This window comes from Rhineura floridana, chromosome 7, assembly GCF_030035675.1.
Source record: "Rhineura floridana isolate rRhiFlo1 chromosome 7, rRhiFlo1.hap2, whole genome shotgun sequence".
Classification (NCBI taxonomy): Eukaryota; Metazoa; Chordata; class Lepidosauria; order Squamata; family Rhineuridae; genus Rhineura; species Rhineura floridana.
This window is the reverse complement of record NC_084486.1, coordinates 48804401-48825235: the sequence shown is the minus strand read 5'-3', so window position 1 is coordinate 48825235 and position 20835 is coordinate 48804401. Positions and strand designations below refer to the sequence as shown.

Sequence of the window (20835 nt, the reverse complement as noted above, 5' to 3'; positions counted from 1 at the left end):
TATTGGTATTTGTTTACATTTATATGAAATTTTTTGACTGCTCTGAGAATGTGTAGAGGGGATTAAGCCACTTTAACACCTTGATCCTGAGCACACTTGACTTGGAAGTCCTACTGATAGCTGTAGAATTTGCTTTCAAGTTGGATTTTGCTTGTGCCTTTGAAGCAGCAAGGTCAAACACATGCAAAACTGATATGGACCTCGCAGTAGACTAGTCCGTCCATACATATTCTCCAGATTCTACCCTGGGGGCCAGTTAACTCTCCTCTGTGGCCTCCTTCATAAATGGTGAGGGTCTAATAAAGTTGGCATCACTTAGAAGAAGGTTGTGGAGCACATGTGCTCCAATGGTATGAGGTCACTGACATAGTGGGACTGAGCGATTAATTGGCTTTCTGAAAAATCCCTGCAGGAGCAGCTTGGTAGTATGTTTTTGCAATGCGTAAGAGCAATAAAAGAAATTTTATCTTTAAAAAATCCACACTAATCACCATGTTCCTACAAACTGAAACCGAGTAATATTTACATGTTGAAAACTTGATAGAATGTCAGATGAGATATAAAGTTGCCTTAGGACCAGGTCTGGCTTGCAAGTCATCCATAGCCTTGAATCTGACAGGCAAGTAGATCAACATACTTGGCAAACATAGGCTTGAAGATTGGGTTGAATAATTTGTTACAGGTCACTTCTGAAATGAACTCTTTCCTCCCTTCAGCCCCCTCCCCACCTCTGCCAGCAGTGTGCCTGCTGCAATTAAAACACATGTGCATTTTATTGCTCCCTTTTAATAGAGAGCTGTAGATGACCACATAAGATCCAAAGCTGTGGACGGTAAGGAGGCCATTTGTTTATGGAAGGTCACATCCATACCACATTTAAAGCATGTAGCTTCCCTCAAAGAATTCTGGGAACTGTAGTTAAGGGTCTGAGAAATGTAGCTCTATGAGGGGTAAACAATAATTCTGGAATTCTTTGAGAGAAGACGTGCTTTAAATGTATGGCATGGATGTGACTGAAAACAGCTGTAGATTTAACAGAACAACATCCCTTTCAAGCTGAAGAATAGATTCAGGGTAACAACATGAGTCAAACTAGGACATTGCTTTTTGCCACAATAATGTGAGACACTTAAAGGCTAATCCATACAATGACTCTTCTCCCCAGCTGAGTTCAATTGTAACATAGGAATGATTAATACAACCAAACTGTTGCACCCTGGCTGTGTACTGAACATATCTTGTGTGATGCAAATCAGCTACTGATGTGTACACACCTCTCCTGCTACCAGATCGTACCACAGTTCCATGTAATGTCTGTCAGCCGTTTTGTGATGGGATACTGGGTCTGTGTCCCAGGCTGAAGCATTCACTCATCCACACCCGTCAGCATCTGCTGTTCAATACTGTATCAAACTCATACACACACACCCATTTGCCCTATAGTCAGGTGGTTTACTCCTGTATTCCCTCCCCCACCATAAATGGCTTTTTAAAGGGGAATAGAAAATATGACAGAGAATAGCCTATCAGTCATGACCACTATATGGAAACTTCATAGTTGGAACAGTATACCACTGAATATCAGTTGCTTGGGTGCAGCAATAGGAGAGAGCCATTACATTGGTTTTTTGGAATGGGCTTTCTGGAGGCAACAATGAAACAGGGTTAGGACTAGGACCTGGGAGACCAGGATGCAAATTCCCATTTGGTCATGAAACTCACTGGGTAGCTCTGGACCAGTCACTGTTCCTTAGGTTAGCCTACCTCACAGGGTTGTTATGAGGATAACATGAAGAACCATGTATGCCACCCTGAGCTTCTTGGGGGAAATATGGGATTATTGGATAAGACAGGATGCTGAACTTCTGGTCTGATCCAAGAGGGCTTCTGGTCTGATCCATAAGAAGGCGGCTCTTATGATATAATCCTGGTTTCTCTCTCCAGGTGCTAAACTGTTAATTGAAGAGCTAATAAATCTCTTTGAAGTCAGAGCCAGTATGGAAATGAGGCTGTTCAATGCAAATGGTGCAACAGATAAATAGCTGGTAGATAAGTGAGCTTTACAGTGCAGTCCTATATACATGTCTACTCAGAAGTAAGTCTCTTTGTTTCCAGTGGTGCTTACTCCCAGGTAAGTATGCCTTAGTTTCCCTAGATCTAATGTACCTTTTACATTTGCTAGAATGTCTCCTGTTCCCACCCAGTTTGTTGACGTAACAAGAAGCTGCAGGCACACTTCTAATATCATGCACAGGCATGAGCATAATGGATAAAATGGTCCAGGAATGACCTTCTGAACCTTGGCTAACCTTAAAGACTTACACATTTGGTCACAATTCTGCCCTGACTATGGTCATGGCTTTCACTATCCATGAAAACATTAACCAAGTTGTGTCAATAGTTTTTTTTCTAAAGCCCAAAGTTTCTCACCATATATCACGCCTACCACAAAATAAAGTGCACTCTGTTGAACCTCTGGGTCCTTCTAGAGAACTCAATGGGTGTGACTTTCCCTTTATTCCTTTTTCTGAGGAAAGTAGAGATTCCAGCTTGCTCACAGGAACGGCTGAGGCCATTCCCCAATGTGCATTTCTGCTACTGATTTCAATGCGATCTGGATTTTTACAGAGAGTTACTGGGGGTTCTTGAAAAGTGTTTTTCTCCTGTCCTGCTGGTAAGCTATTTAGAGCACAATATAACCCCAGGAAATCCTAATTAACGATCCGTGCATGTTGTAATGGATATTTATTTCATAGCCCAGATTTAAAATGATGGGGTGGTGGTGGTCTGAATGGTTTTCATGTTTCCCATTTAAAATATATTTGATAATCTGAAATCCTGCACAGGAGATCACATTTGAGAGTGTTTTGGGTTTTTGGTCATGCTTCTTTAGCATGTATTCCACCTATTTTCAATGTAAGCAGTTGCTATCATGTAACCCTAGGGACAAAGGAAGAAGGGAGGAGGGCTGAAGAGAGTGGGAAGCAACAGCCAAATCAGAACCAGCTCACATGTTCCTGTTTCTGCCTGACCTCAGTCTAGCATCAAGGGGGAAGGGTCATAGCTCAGTGGTAGAGTATCTACTCTGCCTGCATGCAGAAGGTGGTAGGTTTAATCCAGAGCTTGGAAAAGTTACTTTTTTGAACTACAACTCCCAACAGCCCCAGCCAGCATGGCAACTGGATTGGGCTCATGGGAGTTGTAGTTCAAAAAAGTAACTTTTCCAAGCTCTGGTTTAATCCCTGATAGGCCCTTGTCTAAAACCCTGGAGAATTGCTGCCAGTCAGTGTAGGCAATAATGAGCTAGATGGACCAATGGTCTGACTTGGTGTAAGGCAGCTTCCTATGTTCCAAAGAGGGAAACTTGCACAATATCACCTTTCCACCAGATAATCTACAGAGTGTGACTTTATTTACTGGTGCAAGGTGTAAAATGGGCCTGTTGGGCTAGGAACGGTAGCATAGGGTTGACAGGTCTCAGTATGCCCAAGGGCTTGTGGATTCCTAGAGGGGCCTTTCACTTTCGTTTCTTGTAATACCCCACCATGCTATATCACAAATTATTTTGTGCCTCACCGTCCCCAGTGTATTGAAAGTGAGTGCTGAGGAGAAAAGGTGCCTCCTCTTTGAGAAACAAAAAGCCAAAGATCACCTCATTGCATGATGTGTTATAGACTGTGGTCACCTTGGAACTGATTTAATCTAGGATCAGCCTGCTTTGAACTTACTGCTAGGAGGAAAGCCTTTGTCGCTTTGAGGCTGTGGGGCAACTTTTTAACTAATTTGGGAATACATTGGAGCAGTAATTTGTATTTTCTTCTAGATATAATGGACAAGAGAAACACTTCTAAAACAGCAATAACAATATGAAATGTATAAATCTTGCCATTTTTCTTCATTCCAGGTGTCAGTAGCATTTGAAATCCATGTGTCACATAAAGCACATGATTCTTACCAAAAGACTAATGTCTATTCATTTCTTAATAAATTGGGCTCTCCCTCAGAAATCTGTAAAATTCTTCAGTTGCTGATTCCTGAGGGAAAGGCAGCAGCACTTTTAGCTAAAATCAGAGCCGGATAATGTTGCTTTTAAATTTGACTTTTTTTTTTTTAAAGGAGAGTGTAATAAATCCTTCCCATTGGAAGTGAATGGGTGAGATTTTATTTTATATTATCCACTGAATTTTTAAATATCATTTTTATGTACACCCCTTACAAACTTTGGTGGGTAATCAGTGACATAAATAGCTGAAATTAAACCAACAGGCTCAAAAGTTCTCTTTTAGATTGTTTCCTCCCACAGCCCAGGGTCACAATTTTCCTTATTGGTAGACAGCCTACTTTAGCAGCTACTGGACAGGAAAGGCAGGAATATAACATGTTCAGTGTTATGCTAGAAACCTGCTTGTTCTGTAGCTGTTCAACTGCCCACAGAAAGGTGGTAGCTCTACTTCACTCACTAATATAGCTGCTCTTACAGTATGTGGGCTCTTGATCTCTCAAGATGGCTAGTATTATACTGATCAAGGTTTCTTTGCATGGCTTGTGAACTACCAAACTGGATGCAGCCCACCCGCCTATTGTTCCCTATCAGGAGCTCAACCACCACACATAGTTGCATTCAGCTTTGTCACAGGGACTTAGCCTCCAGGACTTTATCTGCTACTGGATCTTTAACCTGGAGGTACCAGGGATTGAACCTGGGATCTTCTGCATACAAAGTGTGTCCTCTACTACAGAACCATGACCCCAAGGAGAGGAGTCCTCCTTTCTAGTTTCCAGGCTCTGCTAAAGGTTTGTTTATTATTACATTTTTTAAAAAATCCTGCCTTTCTTCCAAGGAGCTCTAGGTGGTATATATGTTTCTCCCCCTCTCCATTTTAGACTCACAAGAACCCTGTGAGGTAGGTTAGGTTGAGAGATAGTGGCTGGCCCAAGGTCACCCAGTGGGCTTCATACCTGACTGGGGATCTGAATCCTAGTCTCTCAGCTCCTAGTCCAGCACTGTAACAGCTGCTGCTGTGTAGCGGCACAATTCTGTGCCTTAAAACTCAATAGGAAACATCTCTTTCAATTACTCCCTCCTTTGTTTTTCTTTTCCTCAGTGGGCTACAGATGTTTTCAGAAGCTCATTTTTAATATTTTTCTTTCATGCTTTTTATTGGACTGTTTAGAAGTTCTGACCTTATTGCAAGTAAGTTCTGAACTTATTGAAAGCATGGTATTCTTTTAATGAAATTCCCCTGTGAACCTCTGGCAAATATTCTGTATTTAGATTTGCAAATCCTGCTTTTAACATTTTATCACATTTCCTTTATTATTTATGGTTCCAGGTAGTTGTCATATCTAAAAACCAGAGGTATATTTTCCCTGAGGTCATAAGGTCATCAAGGCTCCAATTCTATGCTCACTTACCAGGATATAAGACTCACTGAACTCATTTGGGCTTACTTCTGCGTAGATTTGTATAGGATTGCATTGCTAATTAACAATAGCATTCCAAACTTCTGAAATTTACTAAATGCATCATCACAAACATTTATGTATTTAAATTTTAGGTATTTTAATTTGATCTCCAGTGTGTTTGTGTACTGGTGTTCCAGACTGAATGAGTCCACTTCATGCATTTGATGAGGTGGGCGCCAGCCAAGGAGCAACAACCATAAATGTGTTTATCTTTTAGATGGTATAGGACTCTTTGTAGTTTTTGCTCCAATAGTCTAATACAGCTGAGTCTCTAGAATGTATCTGCTAAATACATCACAAAAGCTGATTATCCCAAGCTAACCAATTTAAGAATGTTTTAACATTTTTAAGTTAATCACAAATATGTTTGCATATTGTGTACTTTTAACAATGGTAGTCCCGTAACCCAGAAGTGGTTACACTTCAGTGAATGCAGAAATTCCCGGTTGTAAAGCTGTTAGGGATCAAAGGCGCTGCTTTAAGGAAAGAGGCTATATTTTCCATAGAACACCAAAGGATGGTTAGGTTGAAAAAGTAAGGGGGGGGGTTCTTGGCAGGTGGTCCCTGTTCCAGTTCTAAATATCCCCCCTCCCCCCTCTCACATGCAATGCAAGAGGTATACAGATTACTCTTAAAAGGCTCCCTATGTTTATGAGCAGGAACCTATTAATGTGATGGATCAGAATTAAGGGAAGGTAGTAGATGGCAGCAAGCTTCAAAAAGGCTTGTCTCAGGGCTGGCATGCCCAAACTGTGGAATAAATTGGCACAAAAAATGACAACTTGAAGAGTTCATGTTAATTCATAACATGAATTATGCAGCCTTCATCGTGGTATGGAAATGAATGCAGCTTCATGGATGGGTGTGAGATAAAATATTTAACAAATCTGTTTTTGTGTGAAGGCAGAGGAACATAATGACCAGTGTTTAATTACTAATGATTCTGTTTCCGAGGGGGCTGATCTTTCTGCAGGGCAACTCAAGGCTTCACTAGTCTAACAGATGCTTGTCACCTGCATTAGAGAAGTGGCACATGCCAGCAGGAGTCAGTGTGTGCTAGACATTAAATATATATATACCTGGTACAACCTCATTTATTCAGATGGCCTAGGAATTCTAAAATATGCAGAAAGACCAAAATTGCTCAAGGGCAACATTGTTTTATAAAGAGATATGCTAATATGAATGGCAAACCGGCATTATTAGGATTTTGGAATACACACAACTGACAAACAGAAGACCTGCCAAGATAAGAAATGCCAAGAGTCCATCATTTTGTCTCCCTCAGCCTCCATACAGATGTTTCTGAAAATGTCCAAAGCCAAGCAGGTTATAAATAAGTTCCCCTTCTTGTTTATCCTCAGTATTTGATAATCAGAGCAGGTAGGCTGCCCCTGAACTTAAGAGGCTTCGTTTTTTGCAGCCCTGGCCTAAGGCACTTGTACTATCCCTGAAGAATATGTAAGAGTTTGTCTTCTAACAGACTGGTTGGTCTACTGATTAAAACATTTAAAATAATTCAGCTTTCAAGCTAAGCATTTTTAAAAACTACTTACAGCAGAGCAGACTTTGAATTAAGAGCCTAAGAAGGGTCCTGATGGATCAGGCCAAAGTCCCATCATAGTCCAGCATCCTGTTCTCACAGTGGCCAACCAGATGCAGATGAGAAGCCAGCAAGCAGGACTTGAGCGCAACAGCACTTTTCCCACTTGTGATTGCCAGCAACTGGTATGCCGAAACTAACAGGGCTGGTAGCTATTGATAGCCTTATCCTCCGTGGGTTTTTCTAATCTTCTTAAAGCCATCCCAGTTGGCCGCCACTCCATCTTGTGGCAGTGAATTCCATAACTATGAAATGTATGAAGAAGCACTTTCTTTTGTATGTTCTGGATCTTCCAGCATTCAACTTCATTGGGTGGCTCCGGGGGTGGGGGTGGGGATCTTCTTATCCTCTTTCTGCACACCACGCATAATCTTATTATTTCCCACCTTACTCACCTTATTTCTAAACTAAAAATCCCCAGATGCTGTAACCTTTCATTATAGGGGAGTTGCTCCAACCTGGGCCCTTGATCACTTTGGTTGCCCTTTTCTGGATCTTTCCCAAATCTACAATATTCTTTTTGAGGTGAGGCGACCAGAACTGTACACAATATTCCAAATGCAGTCACACCATAGATTTATGAAACAGCATTATGATAGCGGTAGTTTCAGTTTTAGTTTCAGTTCCTTTCCTAATGATCCCTAAGCATGGAATTTGCCTTTTTCACAGCTGCCACACACTAGGTGGGCATTTTCATCAAGTTATCCAAGGTGACCCCAAGGTCTTGTTCCTGGTCAGTCACTGTCAGTTCAAACCCCATGAGAGTGTATGTGAAATTACGATTTTTATTTTTTGCATCAGTTACACATGCATGCAATGAATTGCATTTGCCATTTTGCTGCCCATTCACTCCGTTTGGAGAGATCCTTTTGGAGCCCCTTGCAATCCCTTTTTGTTTGAACCACCTCGGACCATTTGATCTCATCAGCAAACTTGGCTCACCCCAAGCTCTAGATCATTCATGAGCAAGTTAAAAAGCACAGGCCCAATACCAATTCTTAGTCGACTCCACCTTCTGCATTCCTCCATTGACAATTGTGTAAAGAATGGTCTTTCTGAGGATCTTCAAGAAAAGCCTATGTTCTCTTAAGTCAGACATATTGTATCTTACAGTAGGAGAAATGATAGAATCTCATGCAGATTGTGGAGCTGTAGGGCCCTCAGGGATACAGAGATAGGTCTTGTCAGAGGCAGTACTATTTATTTATTCATTCATTATATTTATATCTGATCTTTCTTCCAAGGAGCTCAAGGTGGTGCACAATCATGGTTCTCCCCCGCCTGATTTGATTCCCACAACAACCCTGTGACATACGTTAGGCTGAGAGACAGTGACTGGCCCCAGGTCACCCAGTGAGCTTCATGGCTGATTGGGGATTTGAACCCTGGTCCCCCAGGTCCCAGTTTGACACTCTAACCACTACACCATACCGGCTGTACATCACACTACTTGATCAGCTGCACTACTTGGCTGTTGTGTTATCAACTGCATTACATTTTCCACAGAACCATCTTTTCCCCCCAAATGTTTTCGACATGCAAAGCCTATTGATAAAAAAGAGTGGCATCTGAACTTGTTATCTGACATGATTAAAAGTACAATTGCTTTTGAGATAAAACTAGCTGATTCCCTTCCAGTAATCAAGACAGAACATTGGTGAGCCAGAGATGAAATCAAAGACCTTTTCCCATAACATTCTAAAAGATCAGAGGAGAGGAGGAGGAGGAGACAATAACAACATGGATTTATATCATAATATGAATGTCAAAGATCAAAGCTGCTGCCTCTCAAAGGGGAATGTCTTGACGTCTGATTATGTATTATTGATTTAATGAAGCATGTATTATATGATTATATACCTTAAAGAGTAAAAGTAATTCAAGAATATTTCTTTTTATATATTTCACTTGAGACAAGACATTATTTATTAGGTTGCACTCATACCTACTTCCTTGGAAGTGAACCTTACTGAACTCAATGGGATTTACTTCTGAGTAGACAGCTGCTTTGCATGTATCTTACATATAGTGCTTTACAGTGTTCAAGTTGTTTTTTATATATTACATCAGCAGTATTTACAACAACCTTGTAAGGAAGGCTAGGATTCTTGATCCCATACTGTCGAGGAGAATGGGGAAGAAGGTGGTTTGCCTAAGGCTACAGCTAGTATATTTGCAGCAATGGTGAGCCTGAAGCAGGAATTTCCTACTCCACTAGTACAATGTTCAGTTTACATAGACTGACACTTCACTCTTGTTGCCAAGAAACATGTCTAAGAATTCAAAATCCATTTGGCTTTTTGCACTTCTTCTGGAAGATGCCTTCTTATTTGGAAACTAGCTCTAGACCGGCCCCTCTCTTTGTGGGTGGGTGTTTTGTGGGTGTTTTGCGTTTATCCTTTTGGTGGGGCCTCTTCACCTTTCACAAGCACCTGGATCCCCTCTCAGACTCCTCCACAGTCTCCACTACTCATCTGATTGCTCTTTCCCTCTGAACCCAATCACCCCCCTCTTCCCCAAGTTCCCACAAGATGAGTGGAGGATGCTTCTCCATCTCCTCACTCTTGTGTCACTCCCCGCGTGCCCAGGGAGGGCAGATGAACAGAGTGGCAGTGGGAGGGGAATCCAGCAATGAGCCTCTACAGGGATGTGGGCCTCACCAGGTACCTAACAATGCTGACTGTGGATGCTGTCCCTGCTCTTAGGAGATAAAGCCTGTTTGTGCCGAACTGTGCACGCATTATTGTGTACATTAGTATAGATTTCTTCTATTCAGGACTATTTCACTTAAGTCCTGCTTGTGGGCTTCCCAGAAGCATTTGGTTGGCCAATGTGGGAAATGGGATGCTAGGCTAGATAAGCGTTTTGGTCTGATCCAGCACAGCTCTTCTTACATTCTTTTCATATGACTCAGCGCTAAGCGATTGGATGGGGCCATGGGACTCTTGTTCTCTTTGTGGGCCCTGATTAGAATTGACCCTTTATTGTCAGAGTGATTTTTATTCTTCTCTTTCCCCTTTTTATCACCACCCAGTATCACAACAAATATGCATTATTGATGCTAATGGCTCCGTCTTCAGGGTCGCAGACAAGATAGCGCATGCATTATGCATCTAGTATAATGGAGAAGTTCATTAGTCTAATAAGATGTTTTGAGGTTTGGGCCAATTAATGCATCAAGATGATTTTGATCATCATGTGTAGCTAAGGGCTGCTTCACACATTGTGCAGAGCCAGCGGAACTGCATTTGCCACAGGATGTACTTTGCATGGCCAGCCATGACTCTGTATGATACACGTGTTTGCTCTTATGTGTTTGTCACCTTTAGGTGTTCATCGAAAACAACTTGCTGCACAATCCTATCTGTGTCTTGCATGTTTACTTGGAAGTAAGTTCCACTGAGTTCAATGTGGCTTATTCTCAGGTAAGTGTGCATGGGGGCGCATTGTTAGACGCACAGCTAAAAAAAAAGAAAGGTAAAAGTTTGAACCGGCCTTTAGATGGTCATGTGTGCAACCTTTCCAAGGCCATCATTATGATCCTCCTGTTTTGTACTCTCTCTCCCTCCCCCCCCCCTCTCTCCCTCTGTTGATGAGCTTCAAGAGAAAAACCAGAAAAGGAGAAAGAATCATGGAAGACCTTGAGAAAAAAAAGTTATCAGAATGCTTTGGTAGTCTCTGGGTCATTGATCTTTTCACCTTTTCTTTGAACCTGAAAATAGATCTTCATGTTAAAGTTAATCAGGAGCGAGACCAACATATAACATAAGACTGCCCCAAGTCACACAACAGTGGCAGTGGTGGTTTGGTGGGGACAAATACACCCTGAGCATCTGCAAAGAGGCGGAATTCTTAAGGCAGTTTTCCTCGCCAGCCATTTCACTTCACTAACATGTTGTGATTTACAGTATCAGCTCTGCAGCTGACACCTTTACGTCCTTCTCTCCTACCCCAGCAGGCCTCACAGACACAGCTCATGATAGATGCTGGTGAACTTTTCCTCTGATCACCTTCTGGAGAACTTTCCCATAATCTATTGTTTTCCATCACAGTGGAATACAAAACAAGTTTTTTCCTTCTACCCTTGACTTTTACTTCCTAGCCATTTTGCCCTATCTTTTAAAGCAATGCTCGGAATTTATTACATCAGCGTGAAAGAAGTTTTAAGCTCCTTCCCTCTTTATCCCACTCCTTGAACTTAAAATGGTCCTAAGTAAATCAACATAATGGCTGCCCGCCTTACATTGTCACGGGACTGCTTTATACGCCACGTTGTCATGTTATTTAGAACACTTAATTGAAAACCTAGTAAGAGCAGAGCTTGTTTAACTTTGTCTGCCTTCTGCATACTGTATGAAAGTACACAAAGGTCCACAATGAGCTTTCTTAAGCAAAATGAACTGGAGGAGGCAATGGCAATATTCCTGTTTTTGCAACTTCTTTTTTTAAGCAGAAGATAGCATTTCTTGACTGACAAATGGATATTATTTTATTGACCTATCGGTACTACCGCTTTGCGCTATTCAGCTCCAAGTAGCTACATAACACAGCCTGCTTAGCTCCTGCAAATGCTCATTTAGCCCCAAATTATCAAGATTAGTTGCATTGCTCATCAGCATGCAGCCCCATTGCTGCAGCAAGCCAAGAAATAGGGGTTTGGGGAAACTTTAGTAGAAGAAACCCAACTGAGGGGGAACTTGAACTACGGTTGCCAACTTTCATCACTGGCCCTGCTCTTGTGCCTTTATATTATCTATATTCTACTTTTTCTCCAAGGAGCTGAAGATGGCATACATGGTTTTCCCCCATCCCCATTTTATCCTCACAACAGCCCCCTGAGGTATGTTACTCTGAAAGATAGTGACTGGCCCAAGGTCACCTAGTGAGCTTCATTGGCTGAGTGGGGATTTGAACCCTGATCTCCCAGGTCCTAATTCAACACTTTAACCACTACACCACAGTGGCTCCTTTAGAAGTTGCCTGCCATGCAAAAATTTACCAGGTGGTTTTTTTCTTCACCAGTGGTGCCATTAGAGCAGGACACTGGAGTAGAAGTTCAGTGCCTCATTCAGCACGGAGGGCATTGAATGCACCCGGACTAGCTTACCCCATTTTGAAGTAATCCATATTACCATCTAAAGAGGGCTCCCCATGAGATCTTTTAGTTCAGAATCTGGAATTACCTAATTGTGCCATTGTCTATCACTTTATCGACATGCCAGAAAAAGCATCAGCTGTTAACATTATGTACTTTGGGCTCCTTTTGGACCCACCATCAAGATCTATTAGATTAACAGACAAAAGAGAGGGGGGTATTTTTGATGGTGGCCCCATTCTTATGGAATTCTGTCCCTAGAAAGATATGAATCACTCCTGACTCTACTGGTTCTTAAAGGGACCATGAAAACTTCTAAAACTTCAAATTGCTTTTTCATATGTGGTGCTCTGTTGGCCTCTGCAGACTGAGGGTTATGTGTGGGTGTATGTGAATTCTGCAACATGTCACTGACGCAATAATAGTGAAGGGTTTATACTGGACCGTTCACACATTATTCTGCTCTATTCATTCTGAAATGCTTCTCTAGTGTTATTGCATTATTGCCATTTGGAGAGGCACCCTTGAACTACAGTGCAATGAAAGTGGAATAAAAAATAAACCAGAACATTTGTGGTATAAAAAGCTACAGGATTTCAACAGGAAGTTTCGGGACATATGCGGATTGGAAACAAAGCAGTATGTCTGCCCTGAAACCTTTGCAGGAGCAAACAGTATTGAAAGTGGGTTTGCATATAATCACCCTGATACCATCATTAGCACAAGTCATGAATGCACAATCAAAAGGATGTCTGGAGAGGCCTTTAATGCCCAAGTCTACTTTATTTATTATTTGATTTATATCCTGCCCTTCCTCCCAGTAGGAGCCCAGAGCAGCAATCAGTTATCTTAATTAATCAGTTGTCTTATTCTAAATAGCAGCAAACTGAATAGCCCAAAGCTAATGGATATGGTTACCAAGACTTTGAACAAGTCTTGGGTGACTTTGCTTCCACTCTAGGTATTATTATTATTATTATTATTATTATTATTATTATTATTATTATTCTGACAGGATTTTGGGATAGAAGGTGTTTAGGATTGGGCTTTACAAGGCTAGTTTTATTGTTTTATATTATTATCTGTATTATTTTAAATTGTTTTTAGATTTTTAAGTGCCCTTTACAGTTTTAAGGTTGTGCATAGTTTAATTGTATTTTAATTGTATGCTTTTCTATGTTTTTAACTACATGTAGTTTTATTTGTAAGCCGCCCTGAGTTCCAGTTTGGAAAAAGGGCGGGGTAAAAATAAAGTTTCAATTCAATTCAATTCAATTCAATTATTATTATTATTATTATTATTATTATTATTATTATTAGTCAGCATAAGAAGATCCTCAAGAGATGCCTGAAAATTAGCAGCGAGGATGTCTGCTGGATCTCTGCTGGAGAAGTCTTCCACACCATGGGATTAGTGGCACTAAATGCCCAACTTCTAGTTGAAACCAGTTGGGCTTCTGAAATATGGGGGGCAACTAATAGTGCTCCTCCAGATGGTGTCAGTGATTGAGCTGGGATATAACGGCTCAGGTGCTCCTTAAGGTAGTCTGGACTCAGGTTGTCCAGGGCTTTATATATGCATGGGAGAACCCTGAACCTGGCCCAGTAGCATATAGGCAGCCAGTGTTACAGGATTTTTTTTTAAGGATTAGAGTTAGATGTGTATGAAGTGCTTTGAACATTGGAAAGCGCTATACACATTTAATCATCATCATAGACCTGTTAACAACCCAGGAATATCTGAAGACAGAATGCTCTTCTTTCTATAATCTTTTTTTAAAAAATGTTTTAAACTTGACAAAACAGGGTGCTCTTAATATCTATTCACAACCTTAATCAGTTTTCTGGATTCTGCCAAGAAAGGGGGGGGGAATCTAGAATAACTGTTAAGAGCACAATCCTACACATGGCTCCTCAACAGGAAGCCCCATAAAGTTCAATAGGATTTATCTCCAGGTAAGTGTGTTTAGGATTGCAATCCTGTGTACATTTACCTGGGAGAAAGTCCTATTGACCTCAGTGAGGTTTACTATTGACTAGGCATGTATAGGTTGCGCTTAAGTTAGGCATCTTCCAGTGTTCTTTATCCATGTTTCATTTCTTGCTGAAGATGTGTGATATTTACTGTGCCTTTAAAAGGTCAAGATTCAAATAGCTACTTTTGGTGTGTCCATGCTCTTTGGAACACTTAATGGTTTCTTTTCTTCTTTTAAAAGAAGAGACAAGCATTCCATTTCACCAAATGCTTCTGAAACGACCATAGCCTTTAACAGTAACTTGCAAAGTGAAGGCTTGTATGAGTGGTGTTCAGAAAATACAAGTTCAGATCTCCCTTCAGTAGGCAGAACCAGTCATGTGATTCTTAGCATCCAGGCCATACCAATTCAAAATTTACTAACAAATAAAACATGAACTAGGCCAGAGGTAGTCAAAGTGGTTCCCTCCAGATGTTTTGGACTACAGTTCCCATCAGCCCCAGGCACCATCATCATGGCCAATGATAGAGGATGATGGGGCTTGTAGTCAAAAAAATCTGGAGGGCACCATGTTGGCTACCCCTGGCCTAGACATATTATACCTAGTTCAACCAGTTCTAAGGTAGGGTTCAAGTTTGCTTTGCACTGTAGTCTGCACTGAATAGAATTTGGACTAGGATAGCTCCTGAAGATGGATCCCTGTTTCAAAGACAATGGAACATTTATATTTAAATGGATAGAAGTTAATGTTTCTCTCAGGACTAGTGTTCAAGCTTATATTGCAAACCTGTGTGTTTTTAGTTATATCATCCAGTTGAGCAGAGTAGTTTTAATAAATTAGATTACTCTTGATTCACTTTAGCAAGAAACAAAACAAAACTATGCACAGAGAAAATAAATGCCACAAAACTGTGGTAACAAAAAAGCCTTTACTTTTTCTTTTTTTAAAAAAAAGTGACAACTTAAGTCCTCAAAAAGTTTGGTTTTAAAATTTGCTGGTTTAAAACAACTTTGACCCTGTCTTTTGGCAAGTTCTTCAAGGTAGCTTATAAATAAAATGGTGGAAACAATAGTAATAACTTCACAAATAAATAAGAGACAATCAAAGAGAAACCTTTTAAGCAAGGGTTGTTATCAATATCACAAAGTGAATAACTCAAATAGCACTAAATGTCCGGGAGGAGGAAAGCATAGTTTTAACTGGCGCCCAGTGTTGGCGCCTGATGAATTATCGTGGGGATTGCCTAAGGACCATTAAGTTAAGGACTGCTTTGTACTGAAATATCTTTACCTTTCAGTTCTATGGGTCAATCTTACATTGCAGATAAATTCTTTTCATACTCAGATCTTTTTTCCCTGCCTTACCTACTTCACAGATAATTGGGCAGACAGGCATTGCAGGCTGCTTCCAGACTGTCGCCATTTTGCGGGTGCGGTTCAATTGCATACCAGCAAACTCAGGTTACACAACTCGCTCATGGGAACTTACTGATGTAGCCAATGCCTTCAGAAAGCATACTTTGGCTCTACCACCCATCAGCTGATGGAAGGTGAAGCCAAAGCCTCAGGCACTTTAAAGTGCCATGCAGGGCTCCTTGCAAGTCCTGCTGGTGCTTTGAAGTCCTAACTTCAGGACTTCAAAGTGCCCAGTCATCTGATGTCATTGTGTTATCAGGTGAATGACTGGTGAGTGGCTCCACCCACCAGTTAAATTTGGCCTGGGAGATTAGAATCCAATAGGGATCTGCCCCATGGAGCCAGAAAGGTTCTCCAGCCCTGCCTTAAATCGTGGCCACTGCCATCTAACAAAAGTTTGATCTTTAAGTAGAATACAATGAAAACTTGAGAGGGTTGTTAGTTCAAGTAAACAGGTAGGGCCTGCAACAGAATATTGCAGTCTGGAGTGCTCCTATGTAGGGTGCCAGCCATGCCCACATCCAGGATATTCCATTCCATTCCCCCCACCACAACAGATCATCAGAATTCTGTGCCCATGAGCAGGCTTAGTCCGCATTGACTGTTTTGGTTTTCCCCACCTCAGGTTTTTCCCCCCTAAAGATTTTTCTGTCCTTCTCCACACCTTAGGGTTTTCCCAAACCTGGCGATATCTCCCTCTTGTGTGGGGGTGTTGTTGTTTTGGATACATAATAATTCACTTTCAAGAGAATGAGTTTGCCCTAGAATATAAGAAATTCAATTGCCACTACCCTCTCTCCAAGCCTTCCTGGCTCTTGTTGGTCTTCTCAACTCTTTTGTTTCCCCAATTCTCTCTCACCAATTGCAAACAGCCTCTTCTGTCCCTATGGTCTGTTCAATATGCAGTTGTATTTGGAATGCTCATTTCTCTTGTAAGCAGTGGAGATGATGATGATACTTTTACATGTTGGCATTAGGAGTCCTGATAAATAAGCCGTGGCAGTCATCATGCACCTCTTGCAGGGTTTCTCTCTCTCACATAATCCCATTCTGCTTCTTTAAAGGGCCATGCCTTAGTAGTGGAGCACCCGCTTTACATTCAGAAGGCCCCAGGTTCAATTCCAGACATCTCCAGGTAGGGCTTGGAAACACCCCTGTCTGAGCTGCTGGAGAGCCACTGCCAGTCAGTGTCGAGTCTACTGAGCTAGATGGACCAGTGGTCTAACTCTGTGTAAGGCACCTGTGGTCATACTGCAGTGGAAAATTGCATAGCAGTATCATTTGGCATGGTGCTGTAGTTCTTCCTCAGTGTGAACCATTCTTGGCATGCAAAGCTCACCAGCCTCTTTTCATAAGGATTCTTGAGTGCTGCAAATGCATGTCTCTGACATCGTCCTGAAGAATGGGACCATTTCAAATGTGCTTATTTTAGATTGTTGTTGTTATATGCCTTCAAGTCAATTACAATTTATGGCAACCCTATGAATCTTTACATATATATCAGGGAAATTGGGCAGCTATAGTGAATGCACCAGGGGAGCAGGAGACCAGACCTCCTGTCTGAGATATTGGACTGCCCTACAAATTTGTCAAAATGCTAACACAATTTGAATTGATCTTTCACAGTCCAATCCACTTCCTGTGTAGCTTGGAAGAATTTGGTAACATGTGCCTCTGAGCATATGGGGAGTGGTGGCAACACCTGCCATCTCCAAAGATGAAGAATTACATTTTTGTATGTTTGTTGCTGTTCTTCTTACTTTGCTTCTTTCCTGTGTTACTAATGTTTCTACAGAGAATCTAGAAAATTTTATTTCCCTCATTATTCATCGTAGAAACCTGTATCAAATTTATTTTTATTAATTGCAAAGCCTCCTTATTAGTCAATGTCATATGATAGTGAAGACAGCCTTTTGTGTTTCAAATTGGAGGTTATGTTCTATTTCTATTTTGGATGCATTAACAGTTGAATCTGAAACTGCCGTTTGATGTAAAATCAGACTGATTACAATATGTTGCTACTTAAGCAATGACTCTAGCTGTTGGGAAAAAACAAACTTGGCCTGCCCAAGATGCATGTTTTTAGCCTGCTATGTTTAAATCACTCCATTTAAGAAAAGGTGGGCATGGTCAATTAAAAACGTGGAGCACACCTAGAATTTTGCTAGAATATATTTCACCTCCCACTGTTTTATCTTGTGCAAACTGAGACACTGCTCATGTCCATTGGAAACTATTCTGCCGAACAGTCAGTGCCATTATTCCACAATTGTTTTTGGAGTTTTTAATGTTGCAAAGTGTTGCTGTAGTTCACATATTCACAGAAAAAGAGCAAAAGAGAATGATTTACTATAAGAAACTTCACTAAAATTGCAAAGGAAATCAAACATATTTAAAGTGACTATCTGAACTAAATCAATTGTTTTAATATTGTTGCTTCCTCCCTACTAAAACAAGATCAGCACAACATGTGTCTTGTTTCTATTATTTGGGCTGATTGCAGATGTTGCCACCACTCACAATATGCTCAGAGGCACGTTACCAAATTCTTCCAAGTTACACAGGAAGTGGATTGAACTGTGAAAGACCAACCCAAATTTTGTTTGCATTTTGACAAATTTGTAGGGTGGTACAATATCTCAGAGAGGAGGTCAGGTCTCCTGCTCCCCTGGTGCACTCACTATAGCTGCCCAATTTTCCTGTTTTTTCAAGTTTGATAGAAATATCTGTGGGCTTATAGGTATATTCTTAAACTGCAAGGTTTTTTTGCCTATTAGTGAATTTCCCTGCTTTTTAATCTGGGAGGTAAGAAATGGGATCCTGTGCAAGTTTACTGAGAATGGATTGATGATATGCATGCATATTGAGTTCAGTGGGATTTACTCCCCTGCAATCATGCTTAGGATAGGTGAAACTGACCACAGGGGATGGTGAGGGGAAGAGGAGGAGGAGGGAGGGGAGGAAGGGCAGAGTGGAGGAGGGGGATGGGAGCAGGCGGGAGGGGGAGGGGATGAGAAATGGAGGTTTGATCATTTGCATGTTTATTGAGTTCAGTCAGATTTACTTCCATGCAATCATGCTTGGAATAGGTAAAACTGACCGGGGGGAGGGAGGGCGGGAGGGCTGGAGTGGGCTGGGGAGGAGGGAGAAGGAAGAGGGGAGGGGAGGAGAGGAGGAAGGGCAAGGAGAGGGGAAGGAGGGAAAAGGCAGGTCTGATCATTTGCATGCTTATTTAGTTCAATGGGATTTACTCCCATGGAATCATGCTTAGGATAGGTAAAACTGACCATGGGGGAGGAGGAGGGGGAGGGGAGAGGAGAGGGAAAGAGAAAGAGAAAGGGGGGAGAGGGGAGTGGAAGGAGGGGATTGGAAGAGGAAGGGGCAGAAGGGAGGTGATGGAAGGAAGGATGAGAGGGGAGGGGATTAGAAGGCAATGGGGATGTGGAGGGAGGGGCAAAGGAAGGGTGAGGGAAGGGGTAAGAGGGAGGGGATAGGAGGGAGGAGAAGGGAGGGTGGGTCTGATAATTTGCATACTTTTTGAGTTCAATGGGATGTATTTCTGCGCAATCATGCTTAGGGTAGGTGAAACTGACCTGGGAGAGGGGCAGGGAGGGGAGGAGGAGGGGAAGGGGAAGGGGAGGAGATTGGGTGGGTTGGCACTGGGCAGAGGGGAAGACCCTTTTCTTTCCAAAAGGAAAACACTGTGAACAGTATCATTGCTTTTCAGGATTTTCCCACCATTTTATTTTACAGCAGGCACATGTAGCCTCCAACCCAAATTTAAACCAAAGCTGTCCCTGGCCATATCCACACCAGACCTTTATTTCACTTTACACAGTCATGGCTTCTCCCAAAGAATCCTGGGAAGTGTAGTTAGTGAAGGGTGCTGAGAGTTGCTAGGAGATGTCCTGTTTCCCTCACAAAACCTCAGTCAGAGTGGCTGACTGTTAAACCATTCTGGCCACTGGAGCTCTCTCAGGGGAATAGGAGTCTTCTCTTAGTACACTTCACAGACTACACTTCCCAGGATTCTTGGGGGGAAGCCATGACTGTCTAAAGTGAAATAAAGATCTGGCATGAGTATGGCCCCCTGATTAGGCAAGCCCAGCAGCTGTGAGTCTGGCTTTTAGAACACTGACAGTCAGTTCTTACTGAGCATGCCCGACGTTATCATTGAGTTCAAGGTAAAATTTCTTAAGTTAATTAAAAATCAGCCAGGCATTTTTTTTAACTTTTAAAACTGCAGAAGATGAAGGTCAGAGTATGGGGCAAGGTCAGTAACAGGATTACAGGTACTCAGTGAACACGGCTGATTTTTAATTAATTTCAACAAATTATGAGAACTCTGACAGAAAAAAGTTCAGAAGTGGTCTGGGTTTTTTTCTCTCTCTCTTTTACACTTTGAACTCTCAATTCTCTCTGACTGTTTTGTGTATCACTATGAAAATTTAGAGGGTTGTTAAACAAGTGTTTCTGAGTCCATGACTATACATTTTGTAATGATTTGTTTTGAAATGAGCTTATGGGAAGGATCAGAATGGCATGGGGGTATTTTCAATTTAACATTGCAGAATGTGAAAAAATCCACGCTGTATAATATTCATAGGGTTTTCATGGTAAGAGGTATTCAGAGGTGGTTTACCATTGCCTTCCTCTAAGCCTACGGCACTAGTATTCCCAGATGGTCTCCCATGCAAGTACTAACTGGGCCTGACCTTGCTTAGCTTCCGAGATCAGACGAGATCAGGCGTGTTCAGGGTAGTATGGCCATAGGCGCTTATTTTAGATAAGGGATATTATTCAGAGCAGAGAGGGGCACTTTGTTTTCCTGATTGTAGTCTGAGATCTACAGATACACTTTGCCTCTCATATTGATTCTTCATGTCTGGTCTACTCCATGATAGCGTTAGCACCATCTAGTAGTAACATGCTTCCTAGTTATGGATCTCATGCCGTCAGACACATCATGACATGAAATATGTATCATTTACCTCTTATTTCCCAACATCCAAAGGCATGCTAATTCTTATGTCACCAAAATAGCACCATCTATGCACAAGAGAGAGGGGTCATCAGGCTTTCCCTAAGGATTCTCAAATTGCTCTCAAGAATTGCAGAGTGCAAAAAAAAATCTTCAGAGGAAAAATATCCCTGACCCTAAATGACCAATGAGAACTGAGTGTACTCAGTGGCCACAGAATGCTGACTGACTCTTGAGATGGGGTAGCGTCTGAAAACCAGGTGGGAGGGGGAATGGAATATTATGGAGGAGGGCATGG

General features: G+C 41.7%; 1 pseudogene; it reads right to left on the bottom strand.

Moving 5' to 3' along the window:
* Positions 1 to 20213: 20213 nt before the first annotated feature.
* On the bottom strand, positions 20214 to 20331 carry LOC133389743 (5S ribosomal RNA; annotated as a pseudogene).
* Positions 20332 to 20835: the final 504 nt, after the last annotated feature.